This window comes from Chelonia mydas, chromosome 3 (assembly GCF_015237465.2).
Source record: "Chelonia mydas isolate rCheMyd1 chromosome 3, rCheMyd1.pri.v2, whole genome shotgun sequence".
NCBI lineage: Eukaryota > Metazoa > Chordata > Testudines > Cheloniidae > Chelonia > Chelonia mydas.
Genome location: NC_057851.1, coordinates 69,877,767 through 69,893,275, shown reverse-complemented (window position 1 = coordinate 69,893,275; position 15,509 = coordinate 69,877,767). Strand labels below are relative to the sequence as shown.

General features: G+C 39.7%; 1 long non-coding RNA gene across 1 annotated transcript in view; it reads left to right on the top strand.

Moving 5' to 3' along the window:
* Positions 1 to 9,560, top strand: part of LOC122464998 — a 44,083-nt gene extending 34,523 nt beyond the window's left edge. Inside the window, exons 2-3 of the long non-coding RNA XR_006289490.1 lie at positions 8,785 to 9,004; positions 9,531 to 9,560. This is a non-coding gene — a long non-coding RNA (uncharacterized LOC122464998). The remainder of the gene's footprint in view (positions 1 to 8,784; positions 9,005 to 9,530) is intronic.
* The last annotated feature ends 5,949 nt before the right edge of the window (positions 9,561 to 15,509 follow it).

Here is a 15,509-nt window from a genome sequence, read left to right as displayed (position 1 = left end):
TTTCTTCACCCAGCAGTCTCCCATCAGAATTCTTCAGTCCTGCTTCCATCTGCAAGTCTGAGCTTTTCCCTTCAGCTGCCTCATGTCTTTGCTCCATAATCCACTTGACCCCCATCTAAACTCAAGCAGACTTTCCACCTGCATCTCCAATCCTCTGATCTTTTCTTCCATCAGCTCTATCAGACGGCACTTCATGCAGACAAAACTCTTTTCAGGTACCCCCCCCAGAATCATGTACATACTGCAGCTTCCACATCCAGTCATCTTCATTGTGTCTTCCACTTGTTGGGTCACTACCACTGCTGCCTCTGTATAAATACCTTCTCCTCCAACAGAACTCCCACTCAAACTCCCCTGTTTCCAGCTCTGTTTGCTGGCTCCTGTACTGCTGCAGCTGTCTGTGCTGCTGGATGACTGGCTGCTACCTTTATAGGACCCCTAGTCAGAGAAGCCCCGACCCCTAATCAGGGCTCAGCTTCTCTCCCAGCACAAAGCTCCTACAAGCCTCTACACATACAAATAATAGTTAAATAGTTTAAGCCAATGAAGCACCTCTGTCATTGTTCTTCCCCATGTTCACCAACAGATGGGAACAAAGAGCTCCTTACCCACTAGGCATCAGGCGCCAGAGCTTACAAATGGTGTCTGATCTTGTTTAATTATTGACTTGATTGAGAGATGAAGCACACATTTTCCATTACACATGATCTACTCTTACTGACTTTAATAATACAAACCAATGAAATTTGGGAAAGTGGTAGTATGTGACTCATCCATTAAGGGAAGAGTCCTAGTCCAGTGTCTGACAATAGGATGTTTCTTTGGCTCATGGAAGGTCAAATTTTTGTGCAAAAACACACTTTAGTTATCAGTTTCCAGTCCCCTGATATTTACAGGACTCCAGGACATTTCATTCCATGTCCAGCATTGCAATGAAGCTTTTATTGCTCCTCGTGAGCAGGAACAAAATTCTGTCCTTCTGCCTTGTTAAAAGCCCCATCTGATTCCCTCACACCAGCTCTGCTTCTTCTGCTCTAATTGAAGAGAACACTCATTCGTTCATTTCACCTCCTGTTGAAAACAGGAAAAGGAAAGAGCTACAAATAAGTTGCTCCCTGAAGTCAGAAAGCAGTAGTCTATAAAGTTCTATGACACCAGAGCAAGCTGTCTCGGAAATATTTAGACTGGGTAGGATACTAATTGAAACAAGCAACACTGGACCTTAATACCAAGGGTCTCCAACAAGCTCTGCCTTTAAACTCCTGTCATTTTTCTGTATAATCCACATATTAGATCACCATGAGCTTAGGATTTGATGGTTGGTTAGGAATGTCTCAATATTAAAACTCGGAAAAGACAGTTGCTCAGTTCCTGATGAGCAGGAACATTATTCTGAAATGTAAAGCAATAAATGAAACGAATGAGTAGACTTTGTTATGAGCCTGGGCAGTGGGGTTGAAGGTCACTTATGCCAATGGGGCCTCCTCTAAGAATGCTGGATTGTTTGAAGTTACCTCACACGTGTAGTAAATGGCGTTTCCTATGAGAAACTCAGGTGAACGTTAGTCAGTGCAAAACACATTTAAAAGGTCAGTCATTGTTTTTACCCATTGTTCAACTGCTAAAATTTCAGAGGTGGGTGTGAGAGTGGATGTTTTGTTCAGATAACATACTGATTGCACTAAAATCAGTCAGGCTGTCATAGCTGTTCCTGCGAGCCACAAAGCACTTGCTAAAAGTGCTGGTCAATTTATATGTGTTTGATAAATCACTTACAGTATATTCTATGATTGGATAGCCTGAATAATTAAAAAAAATCTGATCAAAAATATATCCTGTGTAAGCAAAAAAAAAAAAAAAAAAAATGTAAAAGGGTTAACTATTTACATGGACTGGTTAAGCTAAATGAGACAAAAAGATGATGACTTATATCCTACAGTTCTTAGCTCCATGAGTGTGTTTATGAGTCCAAGAAGTAGGGATCAAGTTAGCTTAAATATATGTTGCTTAACCAGAACATTTTAAATAGCTTATACTTTTCCTAAAATTGATCACTTAGTTTGGAGCTATTTTATACAGATGAGCTATTCTTGTTCTAAGGTGGGAATTTTTTAAAAAAATAAATAGTATTGAATCATAATTTTTTTATAAATTTGTCAAGAAGGAATACATCTATAATTGTACTGACTACAAAAAGTTAATAGACATTTTAATTAAGAATAACCTTAACATGATTAGAATTCACTCCCTTTATAAAGTTTGAATTACTCACTGTTTCATTACCTTCTCTGGGAATGTACAGGTGCTAAATTAACTACAGAAGAGGTTCCTCTTTTCTTCCCTGGATGCAATAAAAACATACTGAAAATTAGAAGTGAAAAATTAATTTACCAGATTAGTACTTCAGAGTTCAAAGAAATCCTGGTCCATAGTTCATACACAAACCTCCATACCTGCATGCAAATAGTCATGGAAATTAGACTTAATGCTATATATAATTTTGCTACTTGACCAAAAATGAGCTTACATATTTTCATTAAATACAGAATATTTTGGACTGTAGAGGACAGCTTGATGCTGAGTGAATAAATAATTATAAATTTGTGAGCAGTAACTTGCTAATGGGATGGCAGATGCAAATTGTTGTTTCCAATGGTTGGATAAGCATGTAAAGTGCTCTTTCTTTAACCTTACTAACAACTGTACACTTTATTCATTCTCCTCTTAGATTTAATAGAAAATCAACGAATGGCATTCAGTGCAGAGGCATGATGCCAAAAACTCCTCAGTCTGTGATAAATATGCTGCTCCTTGGGTTAAATACTTCTCTGCCTCCTCACCTCAACCTCAGAGGAGGCCAATCCATAATTTACACACACACTAACCCCTCAAAATCAATTCCATACTCTTCTGTCTATCCCTAATAAAATATTCATCAATTACATTCTCTTTCTCCTCCTTCAGTCCTTTACTCCACTCCACTGCCCTCATAGAGGCTTCTTTATGTGGCTTCGTACCTGACAGCTGTGTCTCGCAGCAGCAGCAATGGGTATAAACGGGTCGTGCTGTGGCTTCAGGTAGAGAATGGTTGCTCAGTTGGAGTGGGGTGCCTCTGGTGGTAGTCTGGATCCCCTCTGGTTCCTCAGATTTGCCAATACTGGCCTTAGAGCTGGCCTGGCAGGGAGAGAGGTGTTGAGTGTGCAGGACCCACGCTCCAAGCTGTAGCAGCTTAGCCTTTGCTCCTCTGCTCCTCATCCTTGAGTCCTGGTGGGTAAGGGCCAGCGGGGTAAGGCTGGCCGTTGCAAAGAACATATGGCACATGCCAACTGCTGTGGCAATAGTGGGAGTGCCCATAGCTTAGTAGCTGCCAGGGTGAGCCACAGATAGCTCAGGCCCAGCTTTACAGCACGTTGAAAATGTTCACAAGCAGAGAGCACCACAGCATTTTGCATGGGCCTTCAAAACAATTCCATCCCATCCATTTCTTGACCCAAGTAACCAATTCCTACACTATTTGGCAATGGCAACACAATACACTGGACTGGTCTATGGAATTTGGAGAAAGTTTGTAAGATAATTTTTGGGGAAATACCCACATTTAAGAGATTCATTGTAAATGCAATTGTTGTATGTGAGTTTGAGATCTTTAGGTTCCCCATCTTCACCAGCCTCCTGCTTCAGAAACTAAGTCTAAATATTTGTGCCTTTCAATTCTACCCATCTGTTTAAATGAGTTACTATCAGGTAAATGTTCCCAAAGTTGGCTTCACAAGAAAAAAGCTATTTATGTGAAAGCTGAGGTTCTCCTTCATGGCCCCCAAAGCTGGCTTTGTTAACAAGGGACTCATGCAACCCCCTCTATCTTATCGGTAGCTTGATATTCAGACACTGGATAGATTTAATATGCTAACTGCACCAATAAAGTAAATTGATATGAAGTTCTGACAAGTTCAATGCACAACACAAAGTGATTATCCATAATTGTTCCACACCTGTACTAGAAATAATGGTAACAGTACATAGTAGAGATGCTCACACTGGATTACACTAGCTAGAATTCACTTTTATAGCCAGCAATAATGGTGATCTACTGTGAACTTCCTTTTTTAAAACAAATTACCTTTCATTTTTTAAGGTGGCATCTATAATCAATAATTAATTCTAACACTGTTGTACAGGAGTTATTCCTTTATTTTCTGTGTTACACAATCAGAGTTTTTGTTATATCAGATGTATCTCTATAACTGTGCAAAATTATCATTTATAATTTACCCAATCCACATTTGGATATGAATTTTAAAGAATGCATTTTGATTCCAATGCATGTTGAGAAATGAACTCTCCATCTGTTCCAGCCCACTACTACCTTATGGTTGGTATTTAGTTTTAAAACAACAAAGTCAACATAGCCCATTACAAAAATGACTTTAGTAGACAAATATTTCTGTGCCATATTGAATATGCTGTCTATAATAAGAGGTATTTTAACAACCTGTACTCTACTTAAAAGTTATTGTCTTGCATAAAATATAGGTTTAGACCAGGAAACAGGTATAATGCAGTTGCTCCTGCATTATGAAAGAGACTAATTGTCGAAAGAGGACATCTTGAATAATCTTCACATCTTATCTTGAAGTACATAAAAATAATTTTGAACACAATGCTCTCACCCAATTCTCATTGAAACCCATAGCAAAACTCCTTATGGATTTCAAATGGGAGCAGGCCGATGGCCAGGAACATTTCATTTGTCTCTTTTTATCGTGGTGTGGATGGGTTAGGTCTGTATCACTACATCACTAAGGGATGTGGATTTTCCACACTCCTGAGCAACGCAGTTATACCAACATAAGTTGGTAGTTTAGACCAAGCCTTAGATTCTTAAGTCACTTAGGTGGTTTTGAAAATGTTATCTCATATTTAAAGTGCCTGACGAGATGTTAGCTCTACAATATAGTAATAAGAACAAGTAAACTCTGCTATAATAGGAATAGTCTATATGTTTTGAATTATGAAAAAATTGTAGATCTGTATATATACAGAAAAATCTGTATATATGGTTTCCCATAAAACATGTGGATTCTGTATGGCAGCTATTAAAATAATAACATAAGCAGTTTTCAAAATTCCATCCCAGTGGTTGTGTATTTTCTTAGATATGTGTCTAGCCCTTTGGCTCCCAGCTTTTTCTAGCCGTTATTTATAGAAAAAGTAGACAACTATATTGTAGAAATCTCTGGCTTAACTTTTGTGTCCTCATGTCCTTTACAGCAAATGAAAGTGGGCTGGTGGGAAGATAGTCAGCTATTAAATTAATGTATTCTTTTTCTCATCTGCTGCTAAAAACTTGCCAAGTTGGTATGTGCTTGAAGATAATTTTATCCATTTGCCATTCCCCAAATTCCTTGGATTTTTCGCTGTGGATACACTCAATTTCTCCCCAACTCAAGTACACTCCAAGTGTGGCAGCACCTATGGGAGAAGATACCTTTTCAGTCACCTACAGCTTCACTTCCAGATGTCCCCATGTCTAATTTGAAAATATTAGTTGGGCCCCTAAGCCGTTGGCCAAGTCTACTATATCTAGGTAGGCACATTCCAACTGAAGGTTAGGCTCTGGATTGGGCACTTTTGAGGCCAGTTAGGTCCTAGGTATATTAGTAGCTCTGAAAATTATAGCCACTGTGGTTCTATGTCAAATTACAAAAGTATGAAAGCAGATTTTGGACTTGATTCTGCATGTGCTCTACAGTTTGGATTCAATGGGAGTTCTGTGTGCACAGCAGCTATAGAATCAGGCCTGTAATTCTTAAAATTAAAAGGGCTGAAATTAGTCCTGGTGTAAGATGGTGGAACTGCTATGATTTAAATGTGCTTCTGCCTGTTCTCACTCTATGTAGAAAATTTGCTCATAATCTTTAACATTTGGACTATGAGCTAAAATTTCCCTTACAACACTTACAACATTCTGTGTAGGAGGACACTCAAGGAGACAGTCTGCCCACTGCCACAGATGGTCCCTTCTGGCCAGGGCTGAGGAAGGTAGATTTGCAGAGATTAGCTGGAGAAGCTCCTATTGCTACTATTCATGTTACACAAGCCCCATGATAAACAGTGGATATCTCCCGCCAGTGCTGTTAATGTGGTGTGGTTTACAAACACTACATTTACTTGAAAATGTTTTTACCAGTAAAAAACATATTTAACCTACTTTTAGGAACACTTTCTTTTTGCAAATTGCAGGGGTGTTTTTGTTTTGCTTCTTCCATGTTGCAAATCTGTTTATTCTCAAAAAGAAAAGGAGTACTTGTGGCACCTTAGAGACTAACAAATTTATTTGAGCATAAGCTTTCGTGAGCTACAGCTCACTTCATCAGATGCATTCAGTGGAAAATACAGTGGGGAGATTTATATACAAATATATAAAGACAGAGACAAACACCTACAAGATCTCTTTCAAGCATTCTTACAACTACAATACCCACCTGCTGAAGTGAAGAAACAGACTGACAGAGCCAGAAGAGTACCAAGAAGTCACCAACTACAGGACAGGCCCAACAAAGAAAATAACAGAACACCACTAGTCATCACCTTCAGTCCCCAACTAAAACCTCTCCAACACATCATCAAGGATCTACAACCTATCCTGAAGGACGACCCATCACTCTCACAGATCTTGGGAGACAGGCCAGTCCTTGCTTACAGACAGCCCCCCAACCCGAAGCAAATACTTACCAGCAACCACACACCACACAACAAAAACACTAACCCAGGAACCTATCCTTGCAACAAAGCTTGTTGCGAACTATATCCACATACCTATTCAGGGGACACCATCATAGGACCTAATCACATCAGCCACAATATCAGAGGCTCATTCACCTGCACATCTACCAATGTGATATATGCCATCATGTGCCAGCAATGCCCCTCTACCATGTACATTGGTCAAACTGGACAGTCTCTACGTAAAAGAATAAATGGACACAAATCAGATGTCAAGAATTATAACATTCAAAAACCAGTCAGAGAACACTTCAATCTCTCTGGTCACTCGATTACAGACCTAAAAGTGGCAATTCTTCAACAAAAAACTTCAAAAACAGACTCCAACGAGAGACTGCTGAATTGGAATTAATTTGCAAACTGGATACAATTAACTTAGGCTTGAATAGAGACTGGGAGTGGATGGGTCATTACACAAAGTAAAACTATTTCCCCATGTTTATTCCCCCCCCACACACACACCCCACTGTTCCTCAGACATTCTTGTCAACTGCTGGAAATGGCCCACCTTGATTATCACTACAAAAAGTTTTCTCCCTCTTCCCTCCCCCCCGCCCCCGGCTCTCCTGCTGGTATTAGCTCATCTTAAGTGATCGCTCTCCTTACAGTATGTATGGTAACACCCATTGTTTCATGTTCTCTGTGTATATAAATCTCCCCACTGTATTTTCCACTGAATGTATCCGATGAAGTGAGCTGTAGCTCACGAAAGCTTATGCTCAAATAAATTTGTTAGTCTGTAAGGTGCCACAAGTACTCCCTTTCTTTTTGCGAATACAGACTAACACGGCTGCTACTTTGAAATCTGTTTGTTCTCATAAAGTCCTAAATGGATAATAAGATAGAAAAAGGCAAGAGTTCATTATTTCTCTACTGCCTTTTTTAAAGCAATAATAAAGCTTTTCTACCCAAAAGGCCAATAATACCCACTGTCCCCTCTACCTTTGGGACAGTATTAAAGTGGAAAGTTTCACCATTATCTAAAGAATAATGAATGTGGATATGTTTATAACAAAATAAATGTCAGTATTTAGAAGGGAGTTTCCGTGTATTCATACTCTGCCTTTAAGAAGTGGCTGACATTAAACCAAATTGAGCAATTACTAATAAAAGAAGAAAAAAAAAGTAAAGGCATTTTGCTTCCAATTTGTATAGCTTAATGTTTCAAACATAAAATGTCAGACCTTATTAAATGTCTCCTTCATAATCACATAACAGCCAACAGAATAAACATATAAGATATTAACAGCTTAAATTCAGGAACTGGGGCAATGAAGACAGAACTAAAAATATTGTCATTTTTTTTGTATCTCCATTGTGTTTAAGTGATGAGGGCAGCAAACAGTAGCAAACTTTTAGCATTGCCAACATTCATGCCTATACCTACTGTAATTTAAGGCTAACAAAGAGGTTATGGTATGGTTTCATAATGCTTTATTCAGTACTTGACAAGCCATTGGGGATTCACCTGATGGACCTAACAAAAGCACTTAATATAATTTTAAACTTAACTTCATTGTAGTGATAGGCTACACGTTACCCTTTTTGACCACAAGATTTACTGCTCCAGACTCTGTGTGGTTATCTGTCAATTAGCACCTTCCAGGGCCTCCTGGACAGTCTGACTTGGCTATTATTTGTCTAACGTACTGTAGAAGAGCTGAGTGAAGTGTTATTAAATATGCTTGTATAGTACAAATATATTTTACAAGCTAGACAGTAGTGAAATTGCTTTGTTTAATAAGTCAATTGTTTCTGATTCTGTCTGGTTTATGCAACCTCCTTGCCTGCCCTGTTTTAGCTGCCCATGTAAGATTAACTGTTCCCTCTATCATCCCAATCTCAAGGTTAACCTAAGGTCTGCCACAAGTTGTTGGGACATGCAATAGAAATCAGTGTGAACAGGCTATTTGATGAGAATAAAAACAACAAGAGCCATGAGATGTTGCTCATTCATTTTTCTTTTGTGTCTCCCCCCCACATCTATGCATTGGGTAGAGCCTGGAGGAGTATCTAAAAGAAAACCCCCACATATTGGCAAAGAAGTGTGGAATCTAACTGACACCATTCCAAAGGAAGCCTCCGGTTTGGACTACCTATGCCATCTTCTGGTGCCAGCAAAACTAATGGTAGCAGTCAATAAGCAGGACAAGAAGGACCTCTTCTGGAACCACTCGAACCATCATGTGATCATCAGCATCTTGGGAAGGTATCACAGGTAAGTACAGTATATATTTTATTGTTGGACCAACATGTCTTCAAATCAAAATGACGGAGGAAGGTGGTTCATCCATTCCAGTTCCAAGAAAGAAAAAAGCGAAGAACAAAACATGCTTAACAGATTAATTTGTATCTACAGACATAGTAATTATGGCTAGGCTTTGAGGAGAAGCCTACCAGAGTTAGGCTTGTAACTCCCTTTGTAAAACGCCCCTTGTAAAATGTTGAACTTAATGTTAATAGGCTACACAGCGATACACTCCACTTCTCCTATAATTAATTGGCTTAACAATTTAACTGTAAAATTGTTGCTCTACATCTACATCAGCCATTCAAAGAAAAGGAAGATGCGCTACCTGCTACTCTGTTCTCTTTAAAGACACACTCATTCTAATATATGTGATCGGCTCTTCGCTAATCTGTTGGCCAGTGATACATGGATTTAGAGATCAGTATGGTCAAAGACTGGACAGTCATAGATATTAAACTATCCTCTCACACCCTAACCCTAAGCATCTCTCCAGGTTAGAGGAAAGGAAGAATGAAGAATCGGGAACTACTGTAGCTTATGCTCTACATATTTTCTGGATAAAGACTTTTCTACTGCTGCCCTAGCAGCAGCTTTCATGAGTCCGAAGTTTTACTTTAAAATTTGAATTCCTTGTTTTTAATGGTATGAAATGTAAAACACTGCACATTATGTTCAAGTTTTCACATAATATTAAATCTGTTTGAATGATTCCTTTTCATTCTTTATGGGCATGTCTCCTCTGAAACTCTTTCTGGAGAAGGACTTCATCATTCTGTGCCAGGAATGATGCCACTGAAGAAATAGTACTAGAAATTTAGAGTTGGATAATGTTGTTTAAAGCAATATTAATTACTAGAAAAGGTGGCTTCCTAGGGGTTATAGAAAACAGAGTATCTAAGCTAATTAAGAGTAAACACCTACTGATGTGAATCAGAGTTTAAACATTTGTTTCAGAAATTGTGTGAAAAACCCCCAGAACCCTTTTTTCCCCCCCCAAACTATATATGTTCTTTAGAAGCCATGGATTTCAGGACAGCACAAAGAAATGTAAAATATTTTTTAACAACTATTGGCTCTGAATTCTAATTACATATACGTTTTTTAATATTGTAATCTTCTTTACTACCATGTAGACTAGAAAATAAAAGGGTAGATTTATTGACTTCAAGCCTTCATTTTCTTTAACAGTTTTTACAGGTGAAAAAATAATTACAGATTATGATTATTGCCCAGAGCTATGCATTAATAGGCAATGCAAATATTGCATGTGTTAATAAGTAATACAGAGTTCAAATGAAACACCAGAAAAAAAAAGAAATAGAAAGCTAACAAGAGCTGGTTTAGCTACAGGGTTGAAATCCTCATATTACTGTTACAGAAGGTCCTGAGCCGCACATTTGACGTGTGGGCCATGCTTTGAACACCCCTGAAACTTGAGAGTGTCTGAATTCAGTGTTCCAGTATATGCTCACCTCTAATTGGGATGGATTTATATGGTTTCCATAATTGGGCTAAAAATTTTCCGCTTCTAATTGTTTTTGGAACTAGGGCTTGTCAATTACATCTTGTGATTTCCTTTTAAAAACCTCGCTCTTCCTTAGTGTCTTCTTTAAAAGTCATAATTGTGTGTAGCAAGGTTTCCCTTCCTTCTTATTTTGACAACATTGCTTTAAGGACTTATTATTCATACACTAGGAGGCGACCTTTGAAGATAACAGCCAGGCAGCATGTTCAGCTCAGACAGTAAAAATAGTACTTAAATTCACCCTTGCTCCAAGTTTTATTTGCCTCTACAAACTAGGAGTGGTTCATTAGGAATGCATTGTGTACTTGTAAACTATCTAGAGAAAAGTGTTTGTGATTTTCTTTTTTTGGTTGGTTGGTTGTTTGTGTTTGTTTGTTTGTTCTGTTTGGCAATGAATAAGCTTTTTCACTGAATGCAATGGATTAGGAGTTCAAACCTAGTTGACTGGAATATATCATATAAAGCAAGTCATATTAGGTATTTTTCTTCTGTACTTAATAGTCTGAACCTTTCTCTTGTGACAAGGAGGGCTGGCCCAGATGGGAATTTCACTTAGGTTTCTAGAGTAGGTCTATGCTTCAATTGCACTTTCTGATCTAACTTGAAAGACCTAGGAAAAAAGAAGTGTTATGATAAGCATTTTGGTAACTTGATTAGTGACACAGCATAAGAGCTTAAATGGAATAGAATAGCCCATGTGGCTGTCTGACTCAGGCAGGCAATAGCCTTGTAGTTTGTTTATTTTGTATTTCTCTAGTTTGCTGTCTTGTGTTTATTTTATATTTTGGGAAAATTATTTTACAAGAGAAACTTTCCCCCATACAGGACATCTCTTTTTGCACTTTACTGTGCATATACTGTGTTTATTCTGGGACAAAGAAACACGCGTTTCCCTGGCCTTCTAGGATGCACAGCCTTTAGTCCAGAATCAAATGCATGCCTATCCCTAATTGGCACTTAAGCATGGGTTTGATTTGTTTAAAGGGACTTAATCATGGGCTTACGTGTTTGCTGAATAGGACAGTTTGCTGCGATTGACAAGTAATGAATTCCCTCAGTTATTGCCTGGGTATTGCTTTATTTTGTATATTGGCCTCATCTCATTTAATGTGGGTTTCATTAAAAGACATTCCCCACAGTATAAATATGGTGAGACTTAGAAGCAATCAGAGCAGCAGCAACAGGGTTGTCCCATGTTGAAAAGAACACAATGAAACATTATTAACTCATAGCTGGATTCAGGGGACCATCAATAGGGGCCATATAACTTCCTGTGCTTTAGCCATATTTCTGCCATACAGCTCCACCTGCAAACCTCAGAGAGATGTAGTCTCAAAATATATCTTTAATTTACATGTTCTAAACCCTGATAAATGAGTGACGTGGTCTGTTATGTTTCAGATGCAGAGGCTAGCTAGAATGTAGCTCCACAGAATTGACCTACCTCTGAGTGGAAGAAACTTTTGTGAACTCGTATCAGTGCTTCCATGTTTGCAACGAACTGCAACTACAGACAAAGGATTTTGCACTCCTGGGAACATAGAACTGTGCGTTCCCATGAAAGCAAATCATTTGTGAATTTGTGGTTGCAATTTATATGCAAACTGGAAACAACATAAAAAATTGTGGAATACCGGACAAACCAGAATCCATGAAGTTGCTGGAGAGCATCATATTGGAGCGTGTTTGTGTGAAAGGTGGTTAAATACCACCATCTTCTTGCATTGTACTGAAATACTCAGGTATCCCATTGTGGCTGATTAGGGTTATAGAGGAGAAATAATTTCAAAGATATAAACAGTTTTATGGGGTGCATAGGAACAAAAAAAGTATCATTAGACCCAGCACTTTGATTTGTATTGCTGAAAGAAAAACATGAGAGAACTGAGGCATCTTCAGTGTAACTGGCTCTTGATCAAAAACTATTTAAGCATAAATATTGAGATTTTGTTTATGAAGCAGTTTGCAATTTCCCCTGAAGCAGGATGTAAGCAAAGATGCCATTCAGCTGGAACACTGGGAACGAGCTGAACTTGCAGGGTCTCGACCCTATGGAAACAATTATTTATGGTGAGGCAGAGTCTGCAAATGGCTGCCATTAGGATCAAATATACATAAGATGTGAAGGTGCCTCTTTCCCACAGAATATATAATCTTCTGGTTACATGACTGGATAAGAATGTACTCATCCATCCAAAATGTTCCATCGGCTTTTAACACAAACAAAATCATCATGGTGCACCCCAATGTCTATTAACACCAGTCTTCAATTTGTGTAAAAAATTAATCCTATAGCATAATGAATATTGTTTAAATATTTATTCAGAGGTCTGCGATTAGGCAAGGTTCATTTGCCTGCCCAAACTTTGTCTCTACACTGAATGACATTGTTCTCAGAAGTAGCATGTCTGGAGTGAAAGTGGTTTGGACTATGCACCCATGCAAGCAAGGAGGAGTGAGAACATCCTGACACCTCTGTGTTGGGGGATACATAAGTAAGGAGGTCCATGTTCTTGTTAATTCCCTTTCTAGAGCAGGTGGGTTGAGAGCAAGTCGGGAGGGGCAGGAGATGCGTGGAGCCTTGGTTATGTTCCTTACTCACTGGTCAGCTCTGCCAGTACAGATGGGTCATAAATTAGTGCTACTGTACACCAGTGACAACTTAACCCCTGCCACAGACCAAGGAACAAAAGGGGAAGGTATTGTGCTGTAGAGGGGTTGTTTCTGAGCCCTGGTCTACACTATGAGGTTAGGTCGAATTTAGCCACATTAGGTCGATTTTATAAGCTATGCATCTACACAACCAACCCCGTTCTGTCAACCTACAGGGCAATAAAACCGACTGCTGTACTCCTCCCTGTTGAGGGGAGAAGCGCTAAAATTGACCTTGCTGGGTCGCATTTGGGGTAGTACAGATGCAATTTGACGCTCTGGACAGCACATTCAACTCCAATGCACTAGCCAGGTACACAGGAAAAGCCCCGGGAAATTTTGAATTTCATTTCCTGTTTGGTCAGCGTGGTGAGCTCAGCAGAACAGGTGACCATGCAGTCCCAGAATCGCAAACGAGCTCCAGCATGGACTGAATGGGAGACACTGGATCTAATTGCTGTATGGGGAAAAGAATCTGTGCAGGCAGAACTCAGATCAAAAAGAAGAAATGCTAATATATATGCCAATATCTCACAGGGCATGGTGGATGTCCTTGTAAACTGAAGTAATAGTAATAGGATGAAATTTAATAGTGAGAAGTGTAAGGTTATGCATTTAGGGATTAATAACAAGAATTTTTGTTATAAGCTGGGGGTGCAACAATTAGAAGTAACGGAGGAGGACAAGGACCTTAGAGTATTGGTTGATCATAGGATGACTATGAGCTGCCAATGTGATATGGCAGTGAAAAAAGCTAATGCGGTCTTGAGATGCATTAGGCGAGGTATTTCCAGTAGGGATAAGGAGGTTTTAGTACCGCTATGCAAGGCACTGGTGAGACCTCACCTGGAATACTGTGTGCAGTTCTGGTCTCCCATGTTTAAAAAGGATGAATTCACACTGGAACAGGTACAGAGAAAAGCTACTAGGATGATCCGAGGAATAGAAAACCTGTCTTATGAAAGGAGACTCAAGGAGCTTGGCTTGTTGAGTTAACCAAAAGAAGGTTGAGGGGAGATATGATTGCTCTCTATAAATATATCAGATGGATAAATACCAAGAGAGGGAGAAGAATTATTTAAGCTCAGTACCAATGTGGACACAAGAACAAATGGATATAAACTGGCCATCAGGAAGTTTAGACTTGAAATTAGACGAAGGTTTCTAACCATCAGAGGAGTGAAGTTTTGGAATAGCCTTCCAAGGGAAGCAGTGGGGGCAAAAGACCTATCTGGCTTTAAGATTAGACTTGATAAGTTTATGGAGGAGATGGTATGATGGGATAACATGACTTTGGCAATTAATTGATCTTTAAATATTCATGGTAAATAGGCCCAATGGCCTGTGATGGGATGTTAGATGGGGTGGGATCTGAGTTACTACAGAAAATTCTTTCCTGGGTATCTGACTGGTGAATCTTGCCCATATGCTCAGGGTTTAGCTGATCGCCATATTTGGGGTCGGGAAGGAATTTTACTTCAGGGCAGATTGGAAGAGGCCCTGGAGTTTTTTCGCCTTCCTCTGTAGCATGGGGTAAGGGTCACTTGCTGGAGGATTCTCTGCTCCTTGGAGTCTTTAAACCACGATCTGAGGACTTCAATAGCTCAGACATAGGTGAGAGGTTTTTCGCACGAGTGGGTGGGTGAGATTCTGTGGCCTGCGTTATGCAGGAGGTTGGACTAGGTGATCATAATGGTCCCTTCTGACCTTAATATCTATGAAGAGAGGCTACAACAGGGACACACAGCAGTGAAAGTGAAGGAGCTCAGGCAAGCCTACCAAAAGACAAAGGAGGCAAACAGTCGCTCCGGGTCAGAGCCCCATACATGCCACTTCTATGATCAGCTTCATGGCATTCTAGGAGGGGACCCTACCACTACCCCACCACTGTCTGTGGACACCTGCAAGGGGGGAGTCTGAAACAACAGGGAGGAGGATTTTGTGGATGAGGAAGAGGAGGAGGAGAATGTGCAGCAGGCAAGTGAAGAATCCATTCTCCCTGGCAGCCAGGACCTTTTCATCACCCTGGAACCAATACCCTCCCAAGGCGGGTTCCCAGACTCTGAAGCTGGAGAAGGCACCTCTGGTGAGTGCACATTTGTAACTACACTACAGGGCCTAAAAGTAATTGTGTTTAATGTTTGATTTGCCCTGAAGAATTGGGATGCATTCGCAGCCAGTACAGCTACTGGAAAAGTCTGTTAACATCTTTGGGGATGGAGCAGGAATCCTCCAGGGACATCTCCATGAAGCTTTCCTGGAGGTACTCTGAAAGCCTTTGCAGAAGGTTTCTGG